The sequence below is a fragment of the Astyanax mexicanus genome, chromosome 1 (assembly GCF_023375975.1).
Source record: "Astyanax mexicanus isolate ESR-SI-001 chromosome 1, AstMex3_surface, whole genome shotgun sequence".
Classification (NCBI taxonomy): domain Eukaryota; kingdom Metazoa; phylum Chordata; class Actinopteri; order Characiformes; family Acestrorhamphidae; genus Astyanax; species Astyanax mexicanus.
Window position 1 is genome coordinate 121,628,924 of NC_064408.1, and position 13,637 is coordinate 121,642,560.

At 38.4% G+C, this 13,637-nt stretch overlaps 1 protein-coding gene across 2 annotated transcripts in view; it reads left to right on the forward strand.

The window, feature by feature from the left end:
- The window catches only part of LOC103028203 (mannosyl-oligosaccharide 1,2-alpha-mannosidase IA), a 366,316-nt gene that overhangs the window by 238,991 nt on the left and 113,688 nt on the right, over positions 1-13,637 (forward strand). The gene's annotated exons all lie outside the window — the stretch shown is intronic.

Here is a 13,637-nt window from a genome sequence, read left to right on the forward strand (position 1 = left end):
CATATATTTTTTCTAGTCTTTAGTATATAGTTTTTTAGGTATATTAGGTATCGAGATGCATACTTATTTTTTTTTTATAATTGTACATTGTAAAATTATTTATTTATGCCATATAGTGCTATTCTAATTATGAATTTACCTCAGCAGTGCGACTCATGTCATGTCATGTTGGTAAAATTTACAGAGAGAAAGATAGCAAGCCTTTAGGTAAGCTAAACATCTAGTCCTGACAAGGTATAAAAACACACCTCAGTGTGAGTCAGTGTGTGTGTGTGTGTGTGTGTGTGGCTTTGTGAAGGATAAGTGGTCTCGTCCTCTTGGGTGGTCCTCAAGTCCAGATTGGATTCTGCAGAACTAATGGAAGAACATCAAAGAAAGTCCTGCTGTCTGTTTCTCATCTACTGCAGCATCCCTCAGAGAATCAACAACCTTCAGGAGTTCTGCACCCTGTGGGTAGTGTCCTGTGGGCAGTGTTCTGTTGGCAGCATCCTGTGGGCAGTGTACTGTGGGCAGCATCCTGTGGGCAGGGTTCTGTGGGCAGCACCCTGTGGGTAGTGTCCTGTGGGCAGTGTTCTATTGGCAGCATCCTGTGGGCAGCATCCTGTGGGTAGTGTCCTGTAGGCAGCGTCCTGTGGGTAGTGTTTTGTGGGTAGTGTCCTGTAGGCAGCGTCCTGTGGGTAGTGTTTTGTGGGCAGCGTCCTGTGGGTAGTGTTTTGTGGGTAGTGTCCTGTAGGCAGCGTCCTGTGGGTAGTGTTTTGTGGGCAGCGTCCTGTGGGTAGTGTTTTGTGGGCAGCGTCCTGTGGGTAGTGTTTTGTGGGCAGCGTCCTGTGGGTAGTGTTTTGTGGGTAGTGTCCTGTAGGCAGCGTCCTGTGGGTAGTGTTTTGTAGGCAGCGTCCTGTGGACAGTGTTCTGTGGGTAGCGTCCTCTGTTTAGCATTCAGTGGACAGCATTGTGTGGGTAGCCTTCTGTGGGCAGTGTCCTGTGGGCAGGGTTCTGTGGGCAGCATCCTGTGGGCAGTGTACTGTGGGCAGCATCCTATGGGAAGTGTACTGTGGGCAGCATCTTGTTGGCAGCGTCTTGTGGGCAGTTTCTTGTTGGCAGCATTATGTAGGCAGTGTCCTGTGGGCAGTGTCCTTTGGGCAGCATCCTGTGGGTGACATCCTGTGGGCAGTGTCCTTTGGGCAGCATCCTGTGGGTGACATCCTGTGGGCAGTGTCCTGTGGGTAGCATTCTTTGGGCAGCGTCCTGTGTGTTGTGTCCTGTAAGCAGTGTCCTATGGGTGGCATCCTGTGTGCAGTGTCCTGTGGATAACATCTTTTGTGCAGCGTACTGTGGGCAGTGTTCTGTGGGCAGTGTCCTGTGGGCAGTGTACTGTGGGCAGTGTACTGTGGGCAGCGTCTTGTGGGCAGCGTCCTGTAGGCAGCGTCTTGTGGGCAGTGCCCTGTGGGCGTCCTGTATATTGTGATCTGAGTTTGGAGTTTCTGCTGCACTGATTTTATAATGTTGTAACTGATTATAATCAATCATTTTATAACCAATAAAACTATAAAATAGATCAATAAACTGCATCATGGATTATATAGAGTCCTGCATGTAAACCAGTGTAGAAACAAAAGCAGCCAGTCTGATATTTGTCAATCACTAGTCAAGCTCTCAGATTGCGTCTTTCATAGGTTGTGAGGTGTTATCTTGTGAGTGAGGCTGAACACTGGTCAGAGAGTAGTTTGAGAAAGGCTTGGTAGGGTTGCCAGATGGTGCCCGTTGGCCTGGCTCTGTTTTGAATTTCGCTTCGATTGTGGCCCAAATACTTGGTTTATATTTGGAACCACATGCGTTAACACCCCACTTGCTGAGTATAATATGGGAATTGGTCCAAGCTGCACATGCCAATGTCAACGCCCCGGTTGCTGAGTATAATATGGGAATTGGCCTGAGTTCATATATCAGCACCTTGGTTGCTGAGTATAAACCACATTCAGCCCAATTTGGCATAAATTTGACTTTGAAATAAGATTTTACCATTGCCCAATCTACAGTATTATGTGGATGTGTAAGAGGGATGCACCATAGAAGGCCAATACTACCTCCCACAGTGGACAGTGCAGTGCAGGGTGTGGTAATGATGGTGACCGGCAGCTTCTGTCTGGAATTGTCCATGCAATTAGACAAGTGATTCTGCCATAAATCACATCTACATTCTATACAGTTGTAACCTAACCTTAAGCCGTATCCCACAGCGCAGTGTAGTGCTTATTAGCTTCCATGGGACTTGGCAAAAGTCATGGGACAGGATGTTTAGTATATCTCTGTTTGAACTGCATTAATCAGTCAATCAGTGATGCTCTCTGATCGAGAGCTGCTAAGCTAAACGCTGTGCTCAAGCTGAACTTGCCCTAAAAACAGGCTCTTCAGCTGATTCCTAAGCGCAGATAATTAGCGCTGGAGAGCTTCTTCTGGACCAGACTGGAGCAGATCTTCATCAGCGCAGGAATCCCACCGGCTTTCCTCACATCTCTCGGCCTACGAGTGAGGAGGCAGCTGTTCATTTAGCCCAGCGGGAAGTGTGTGTCCTTTCTCGTGTCCGCTAGAACCCTGTTGTTGAGGTTCTATTAGACCTGACGCTCAGACGACCCACTAAACCTGACCCGAGGTCAGTCTCAGCCTGCAGTGTTTGTATCCTCCGGTTCTTATTTCTCAGATTTATAGCTCTTTTTTCTCTCTGTGATTAATTATTAATGCCTTGATCGGTTGCTCTTCTGGCCTGGACTGATTTCTTTTAATAGTGAGAATAAATGATTGATGAGGTCGGATTGAAAATAAAATGGATTTATAAGCTTCAAAATGATCCGAACTTTGATGATTTATCTCAAATAATAAGCTCAACACTCACTGCCTTTAATAAAGGCACCTATACACGACCTTGTGCTGCCCTTACTGGCCACTTTATTAGAAACACCTATATATTGGCCACTTTATTAGAAACACCTATATACTGGACACTTTATTAGAAACACCTATACATGACCTTGTGCTGCCCTTACTGGCCACTTTATTAGAAACACCTATATACTGGCCACTTTATTAGAAACACCTATATACTGGACACTTTATTAGAAACACCTATACACGACCTTGTGCTGCCCTTACTGGCCACTTTATTAGAAACACCTATATACTGGCCACTTTATTAGAAACACCTATATACTGGCCATTTTATTAGAAACACCTATATACTGGCCACTTTATTAGAAACACCTATATACTGGCTACTTTATTAGAAACACCTACACACTGGCCACTTTATTAGAAACACCTGTATACTGGCCACTTTATTAGAAACACCTACACACTGGCCACTTTATTGGAAACCCATACATTATAGTATCTTGTGCTTCCAATCACTGGCCACTTTATTAGAAACACCTACACATGACCTTGTACCTGCCCTTACTGGCCACTTTATTAGAAACGCCTATATACTGGCCAATTTATTAGAAACACCTACACACTGGCCACTTTATTGGAAACCCATACAGTATAGTATCTTGTGCTTCCAATCACTGGCCACTTTATTAGAAACACCTACACATGACCTTGTGCTGCCCTTACTGGCCACTTTATTAGAAACACCTGTATACTGGCCACTTTATTAGAAACACCTACACACTGGCCACTTTATTGGAAACCAATCTCTAATGTTAGACAGACATTGAATTTTGTTGGAAATCAAAGACATATCCATCATAACCTGGCATTGAGTTGACATCAATCTCTAACCTTAGACAGGCATTGAATTTTGGTTGAAAATCAAAGACGTCAACATTAAGGTGACTTCAGTCTCTAACGTTAGACAGACATTTCATTTTGGTTGGAAATCAAAAACACATGTCCATCATGTCCTTTCATTGGAAATCAAAGACACCATCATTAAGTTGACATCAATCTCTACCGTTAGACAGAGATTGAATTCTGTTTGTAAACCAAAGGCACATGTCCATAAAACAATAAACCCAACATTAAGTTGACATCAATCTCTAATGTTGGACAGACATTGAATTTTGGTTGGAAATCAAAGACATATGTTCATCATAACCCAACAGTGAGCTGAAATCAATCTCTAACGTTAGACAGACTTTGAATTTTCTTGGAAATCAAAGACATCAACTTTGAGTTTACATCAATTTCTAACGTTAGACAGACATTTTTTTTTTGGAATTTAAAGACACCAACATTGAGTTGAGATCAATCTCTATCGTAAGACAGACACTGAATTTTGGTTGGAAATCAAAGCCAACAACATTGAGTTGAGATCAATCTTTAATGTTGGACAGACATTGAATATAGATTGAAAATCAAAGACACCAACATTGAGTTTACATCAATCTCTATTGTTAGACAGACATTGAATTTCACCAATATCCGCACTAGGTACAGTGTAAAATAGCTTAATGCATTTTTTTATAAAGATTGTCCATAAACTTCTGGCCATATACTGCAGGTTTAAACATTGTATTTCCTATTGGAAAGAAAAAGGCTAAATCCTTCATGCTGAGTTTAGCTTTAGCTTTCTCGTAAATGTCAGCGTTTTCCTCCTAAATCGATACGTTTTCAGATAAAGAGCTGCTCTCTCAGATTGGGATATGAATCTGGCTCTGCTATTGGATGGAAAATGCGATGATTCTTAGCAGGACATGAATTCAGAGCTGTAATGTCTGAAAATGCTTCTGGCTACTTTTATATTCTACATCATCACTCGTCAGTGGACATACTGCCCTTGAGCTACGCAGGCAATCACTCTATTGCTCAGCCAGCCTTTATATTAAAGCTAGCCAACCTTTTAGCTCGCTAACTGTAATGTTTACCCTGAACTGTGTGTGTATAATATGAATAAGACTGAACCTGAAGCCTCTGAAAATGGTTGTTTGAGGTGCTTAGCATTGAAAAAACAGTAGATTCTGAAGGTGACTCTGCTGTTTTCAACTCAATAGCGACTTTTAATAACAAGAACATGAAGCCACAGTGCTAATTAAAGGAGAAGTCTGGTGAGACTTAGGGTATAAAAAACATAATGAAAAGTAAGATTTTTTTGTCAAATAGCCCACTTCTGTTCACCCCTAGCTTTCCCAAATACAGCGATTTTAATCAACACTCCCAACTGGCTTACAATGCAAGTGATAGGGGCATAAATTTGACCACGCTGTAACGCCACAGATGGGAGTTAGTTGCTCATGGTAAAAAACGAAATGAGGCTTTATTACAAGGCACATAACAGGTGTGGGTCAAAACCAGAGAGACAACAAACCAATACATCAGAGCCGAATCACAAAACGAAAACGAAACCATGAGCCAGAAGCAGTATTCAATAGACCAGGAAATCACAAACATAAACAGAAGAATAGAGTTAGGCAGACATGTAGTCAAAGAAAAAACAAGGGTCATACACAGAAAATACAGAAAGAAAACGCTCAGTAATTCGCTGGTGAAACAGGGAAAATACCTCGCAAAAAAAAAAGACAAAGAAATCAGTAAATTACAAACAACTGAATGTAATCTAGAATTACGGTGACGTAGAACATGCGAGTGAGCCACGGTTGGCTGAGTCCGAACATGTGGTGTTGTCAGGTGCATGCTGGGAAGTGTAGTTCTGGACCGGGGTTTGTATATAGCCTTGAACTGCAGAGTTAGAGGTGGGAACTACAGAGTCTGTGGTAGGCGTGACACACGCAAAGAAATTACACACAAAAAAAGTCTGAATAAACACAGTTTATTTATAGGGGGAAAACACTTTTTTTCACATAGGGCTGGATGGAAATCAATCCCTAAAATTTTTTTGGACTGACGAGACAAAAGTGGAACCTTTTGGAAGAGAAGGTGTGTGTCCTGTTACATCTGCCGTAAAACAATTTAAACGTGTAACAAATGATTTCAGAAAAAGAACAATAGGTCATACTGAACGTAGTAAAACATGGTGGTGGTAGTGTGATTAGTGTGATTAGTGTGATTAGTGTGATGGTCTGGAGCTGCTGGATAACTTGCTGTAATAGATGGAAGCAGGAATTCTGCTGTTTATCAGACAATCCTGAAGGAGAATCAGAATCTGTCCATCTGTTCCTTACTGACCTCAAGCTCAGGAGTACTTGGGTTCTGCAGCAGGACAATGACCCAAAGCACACAAACAAGTTCAAGTTCACCTCTGAATGAATTAAAATAAACTAAATGAAGGTTTTGGAGGAGTGATCTAGTTAAAGTCTTGAGATTGAGATGCTGTGGATGATCTTAAACAGGACTTTATGCTGGAAAATCCTCCAATGTGTCTGAATTAAAACAATTCTGTAAAGAAGAGTGGAACTAAATTCCTCCACAGAGATGAGAAAGACTCGTCACCAGTTATCAGTAAAGCTAAATGAGGTTACTTTTTCATGTCAAGTTTGATGCCATTATACACACTGGATTTCCACTCTCAAAAAGGCCACAGGCCAAACATTTCTGTAGTGTGCTAAGCTAGCTTAGCTCTGAACACTCGAGCCGGCCTGTGCTTTGCTGCTACCCTCGTTAGTAATCTTGTTAACTCATGAGTACACAGCACAGCAGCAGCCCTCACTTCCAAACCAAACTGGGCATTGCCTTATCGACATCTGTGCCACGTTTTATTGAACGATTACCAACAGACACGCCAAAAAACACCCCTCCAGCACGCACGCCTGCGACGCCGAGCCGCTACACGCTAACTAACAGCTTGTAGCATGTCGAGCCATGCTAGTTTTATTCATTACCTCGCCTCGTTGCTCTTTTCTGCCCTCCCTCAAACAGCGGCTTGCATCCTGTACCTCCTGTAACCTCCTGTACGCTACCTCGCTTATGATGTTTTCACAAGAGTAAAAGGAAGCACAATTAAAATGCTAATTCAGGGTCATTAGCATTGACAGAGAATGCATTAGCCACTATCACAAGCATTGACTTAGCATAACCTTAACTGAAGGTGCCCAAAGCTAAAATGCATGCTAGAAAAAGGATCATTTCTGGAAAGAAACTACATAAACCTTTCATTACAGCTGATTTATAAACATTTATAAACATTTATAAGTGTTTATAATCATTTGTAAGGTGTCTCCCACTACAAATTGGTGTTTTGCTAACATTTTTTTATGAATGACATTTCAGTGAAAGTCATTAAAAACATGGTAATACATATTTCGGCAACACTTTCTATGAATGTCATCTCTATAAGACTCTATAAACATACTCATAACACATTATAATGCATTCATAAGGCATTATTAACATTGCTATACATATTAATAAAAATGTATAATTCATCATAGCCATCTTTATTATGCATCATTAACTGTGATTATAATGCATTAATAGCTGTGTTTATAACATGTTATACCTCAATATCAAGAAACTCAGTCCTAGTTTACAGACTGTATTATGACTAAAAAAGCTTCCAACTTATAAACACACCCTCAATAATCCTTTAATGTATTATAACAGGTCTTACATATACACTATTTTAACATATGTATTATAAGCACAGCTTATAATGTTTTATGATCACAAGTCATAATGCTTTATAAACATGGTTATAATCGGTTATGCATATTTATAAATATTTATAGGCATGTTTACAATGCCTTATGAATGCATTATAATATGTTATGAATGTGGTTATAGAGTCTAATAGAGATGACATAGAAAGTGTTACCCATATTTCTATATATATATATAAATATATATATATATATATATAAACACATTACAGCTAAGTTTGTTATGCATTATTATGAATAGTGTTTATAATGCATCAGCACAAGCCTCAAATAAGTTACACATATTATATTTCGATTACTCTCAATATATTCCAATGATGGACATCTGTCAATATAATTTAATAATATAGTGTACAACAACACATTATAATACATTATGAATTTAATATAAGCTATAATAATTAAGCAGTAATACACGAGAGGGAGTGCCTATGACCGCAGCACAGCAGTGCCAGTATTACACATTATAGCATGAACATTGAGTGTATTATAGCGATTATGCCACAGTCCCATTATCTCTGTTTATTAAAAGATTTAAGGAGAGTTAAAGAGGATGAGAAAATACAATCTGTTTGGTTATAAAAAAACTCAGTGAGTTTAAATAGTTCCATTGCTGCTCTTTTTGTAGCTGTGCTGTTTGGCTTGTAAGCGCTGCATGGTTGCTAGGTTACCTGTATGTGGCGGAGTAATACATGGAGTTACAATTCAGTTACAGTGCATTACCGGCTGATAACGGCACTTATAGAACGCCTCTCAGCCAATCACATTGCAGGGTCGGTACTAAATGTGGTATAATATTTTGTATAGCCCACAACAGGCACTAGGCAAGGTGCCCTTGAGACTAGTTCGTGTTTATCTGCTCTCAATTCATTATGTATGAATTTTACCAGTCAGGTATTAAAGAAGTACAGAGTTATACAGGAGTTTCAGTTTAGTTCTCCAGCACCCAGACTGGAGCAGCATTAGCTTTAGCCTCTAACCGCGCTAAGCACTAGCTCTTATTGGCCCCGGCTAGCACTGCTGGAGCAGTATTAGCATTAGCCGCTAATCGCACGAAAGGTTAGCTCTTTCGCCGTTCTGGCTTATCGGAGCACTCAGAGTTCCTCAGTGTAGCCCTGTATAGGATGGCATTTACTAGCGCTAGCGGTTAGCGGCTAATGCTAATCTGCTGCACCCAGCCTTAGTGTAAATCTGGAAATCTAAGCTTACTGTAAATAAACAAAGGCGCTTTACACACCCAAATAAACAGTTTTTAGGAGAGAAATCTGTGTAAATTATAAATTATAGCACAAAACATATGGTATATATTGAGTTCTGTGGCTTAATTCTTAGAGTATTACTGGATGCTGAGTGTGTGTGTGTGTGTGTGTGTGTGTGTGTGTGTGTGTGTGTGTGTGTGTGTGATAGAGCTGCTTGTATTTGGGGCTGACAGCCTTGTGTTTTGTCGTAATTAGAACCCTGCTGGAGAAATGAGAGGAGAGAAAAATGGCAAAAACAAAACACAACATTGCTCACACACACACACACACACACACACACACACACACACTCACACACAGTGGTTTACATCCTGTTCACACTTGTATACATCAACATGCTTCCGTAACTTAATTTTATCCAAACTTGACCATCTTTCTACTTTCTAAAGACATACAATAAAATAAAAAAACGTCCTAAAGTTAACTAGTGAAACAGCAGCAGCAGCAGCTCCTCTTTCAGGTCTTATAATACAGTAATTATATCAGACAGACACATGCCCTGATGTCTTTTACTCCAGAAGACATACGACTGCTCAAAAATATAATCATTTAAAATGTACAAGGAAGCAGAATTGTTATATTTTCCTGGAACTGATCATGTTTTAATCAAAATTTTACCAAGCGCCTGTTTTATTTATTTTTTTATTTTTTACTTATTTTTGAATTCATAGACTTTAAGTATATTTACACCCAAGATATATTTTCAAAAATGGTTAGACTAGAGTGTTTATGAGTTGAAATCATCAGAATATTGATGATTTGAGTTCATTACATGGATTATTAATTATTACTTTGATAAAATACATGGAGAAACAGCATCAGGTGGAGTTATCACACCTCTAGGATACATGTAGATACTAAAAACCACCTGACACTCAGAGCAGCCTATGCCTTTCAGTATTTTAATCAGGACACACAAAGAAAACTACAGTATTTACAAAAATGTAAACTTATTACTCTAAATAAATAAAAATGTTTAGTGCAAAATAACTACTTAAACGTAAAAATGTGCAAGTAAAATAAAAACGATAAAAACTATATAAAGTAGTGCGCACACCATACCTAGCTTTAGTTGGTTTGAAACATCATATAAATATGTTTGAAGCACTAAAGGTGAATAATATTGGTTGAGGAAGGAGATTTTTTCACTTTTTTAGGTGTTTTTTTCTCAATGGGTTTCTTGTAGATTTAGTTTTACCGCACTGGGATGTGATCACTATGTTTAGAAAGAGTAAGCTCCGCCCTTTCTAACCATATACGGATTATGTTTATGTGTGAAGGGATTCCTGAGTAACTAAGCTGAGAACACAAGGTGCGATTTTGTACGGAAAATCCGTCCGTAGGGTTTTAAGGGTTCAAATCTAAAGCGAGACTGATAAAGAGATGTTTGGAAATGAGCAGAGGTGGAAAGTAATGAATTACATTTACTCAAGTTACTGTAATTGAGTAGATTTTATGAGTAATTTGTAATTTTTAAAGTAGTTTTTAAAATAGGTCATTTTAAATAACAGTTAAAGCATAGCAATTGGAAGTTTAAATATAACAATTACATGTAAAACTATAAAAATACTGTTTATAGTCACCTATATGACCATAACTTTTTACCAGTAAAGAAAAAAAATGGATCATGTTTTATGGGAGGTCTGAACAAATACTGCCTGAAAGGTCCAAGTTATTATGTGGAATAATAGTTCATTAAAAACAATTTAATTTATGATTTGTTTTTACTTTTTTACATCAAATAATTCAAAGTAAGTATGTAACTTTTACTCAAAGTACATTTTAAATTGATTTTCGATTTTTACTTTTACTCGAGTAGATTTTTAGATGGGTACTTTTACTTTTACTTGAGTAGAATTTTAGCAAAGTAAAGGTACTTTTAGTACTTTTTCCACCTCTGGAAATAAATGTATAGAAATGAAGGATGGCTCGTTTTTTACTGCATAAACTAATTCAGTAATTACGAGTGGAATTGTAGAAAAAAGAGAATTGAAGTGTAAGAAGCGGTAAAACTGCAGTGGTTTCCAGCGTTCAGGTCTCGAGTAGATCTTCGTGTACAGCTTTCAGGCTTTTGTCCTCGTCTCAATGTGAACACGCTCCGAGAAAAGACAAACTCGCGCTCTTCCAGACAAAGACAGAGTGATGGATGACGGAGCGCAGCCCCCTCTGCAGCCCCCCGCGATATAATTCCCTTATCATCTGCTCCCGGAACGCTCCGGCTTCCTCCTCCAAGCGGCTGGGAGTCAATAAGCACCCTCTCGTCTCAACCCTTGGCAAACTGGAGTGATGGCAATTACGGTGACATACGGCGTCTCCTCGGGGACTCTCCAGGCAATTAACTCATCTGCTCTTAACTGTGCTCTGTACTGTATATCACACACTGCAGCCGGGGAAACCCATCTGACTGCATCTAATGAGTTAAGATCAGATTAGAGGCGTCTAAGAAAGGACATCGCATCCGTTCGATAAGACCGAGGACCGGCGTTAACGTCTTCTGCTGCAGACGAGCTGTTTGTACTGTGGATTTTAGGGATGCAGAACATGTCCTTATAGTGTTTTTACTAATTAAAAAAAATAAAAATAAGGCTTCATTTATTCAGTCATGAGCCAATTCATTTGTATTTCATTCAAAGTGTTAATTCAAATTTTATTTATATTTTTTAATTATATGTACTAATTTTTAGTTTTGATTTATCAAAGCAATATATTGTGATATATTACGTATTACACAACAGTTCGTTCTGACCTCACAATCTGATTGGTTGAGAATTGTTCCTATCACAAATATCATCACGGCCTTATCACACTAAATCTATCACTCCGTGGACACATTGCCGAGTAACAGCATACTATATACACATCCAGCACAGGACAGTTTTGAATCATCGCCTCCAGCAGCAGCATTAGCATTAGCTTAGCACAGGCTAGCGCCCAGCCACAGCACGCTCGCCCGCAGTGCTATCTCGTCTTTTGTGGAAAAAAAGAGAAAGAGAATCCGTCAGTTTCTTTGGCCGCCATCTGATAGCCGGAACAGTAACCAGCCAGGCTAGGCTAAGCTAAGCTAAGCTAATGCTAAACTAAAGCAAGCTACGCTAACCTAACCACAGTCCAGCCGGCTAGCTAAAACCAACACCACCCAGCAAAAACAAGCAGAAAAGCTCTCAAACTTGCAGCTTTCACAGGAGCAGGGGAGAAGAGTTTGAGCGTTATTTCCAGAGGTGGAAAGTAACTAATTATGTTTACTCACATTACTGTAATTGAGTAGATTTAATGAGTCATTTGTAATTTGTAAAGTAGTTTTTAAACTAGGTCATTTTACTTTTACTCAATAAAAGTAATTTACTTCGCTACATAGGAAAACTTCCCATTAGTGAGTAAAAAATAAAATGCTGGGGGAAAAAAAACTAATTGTTTAAATAAAAAAAAATAAAAAAAACTGAGTTTTGTTCTCCATGGCAGCACAGCTGAACTTTATTGGGAACATTAAATAATCTGCTTGACAAGTAAACATCAGTTAAAGCATAGCAATGGCAAGTTAAAAAATAATACTGAACTGTAAACTATAAAAATACAGTTTATAGTCACCTATATGACCATAACTTTTAACAGTAAACTAACTTTGCCACTTGTTCTTAAAAAATGTTTTATGGGGTGATCTTAACAAATACTGCCTGAAAGTAATAATAATAATAATAATAATAATTATTTAATTTTTGATTTGTACTTTTTTACATCAAATAAATAAAAGTAACTTTGTAACTTTTACTCAAAGTCAATTTTAAATTACGTACTTTTTTACTTTTACTTTTAGATTTTTATATGGGTACTTTTACTTTTACTTGAGTAGAATTTTAGCAAAGTAAAGGTACTTTTACTTAATTACAATTTTTCAGTACTTTTTCCACCTCTGGTTATTTCATGCTTCTAACATATACTAACCCTCTTAACACCTCGTTTTGATTTTAAGCTAACGTATAAACCATACGCCGCTTTGTCGTTACAGTTCTGTGACAGTTCACTTGTTGTGAAGCTACTTTTTGGTGGAAGGCACAGTCCGGGTAGAGCACTATAGGACTCTGTGGGCGTGGCCTAAGCTTTTGTTCTTAATGGCTGTATTTTTTTCTTCTAATATAACTTTTACTTTTATACTTTAAGTTTAGTTTTAAAACCAGTAGTGTTTTAACCCTTGTGTGGTGTTCGGGTCTGTGGGACCCGTTTTCCTTTTTCATCAAATGATACTAAAAAAATATTTTTTCTAACTCAAACTCATTGGCATTGGCTCATTTTTTGTGAGAAACATATATCAAAACACATTTTCCATAAACACACACTGTACACCTCCTCCACCCCCCCCCCCCCCCCACACACACACACACACATACACACATTTATACTACATACAGTATGTTTGTCCAAGGGCTAATAAACATTGCTTCATTTGTAAATTTGAAACTAAACAAATGTTCTACTCATATCTTGAGTTTAATTCATTTTCTTTTACATTTTATTAAAAAACTAATAAAAAAAGAGTAGCACTTTTTAAAAGAAATGTAACATAAGAAAGGTAAAGGGCAAATATTAACCATGTAAGCTGTTTATATTGCTTGCAATTTAGGTGAAGCAAGCATGTGTAAAGCATTTTAATGTAGAATTGATTAATTTTGCTGAATTAAATACAAGTAACAAAGTAAACGAGTAACAAAAATATGAACACCACACAAGGGTTAAACACTTTTTTTCTTAAAGAGTAAAAAGCTTGAGTTGATTCTTCTTCAACTTCTACAGAAGTATTGTATTTTTAAACCTTAGTAACTATACTTGTACCTAC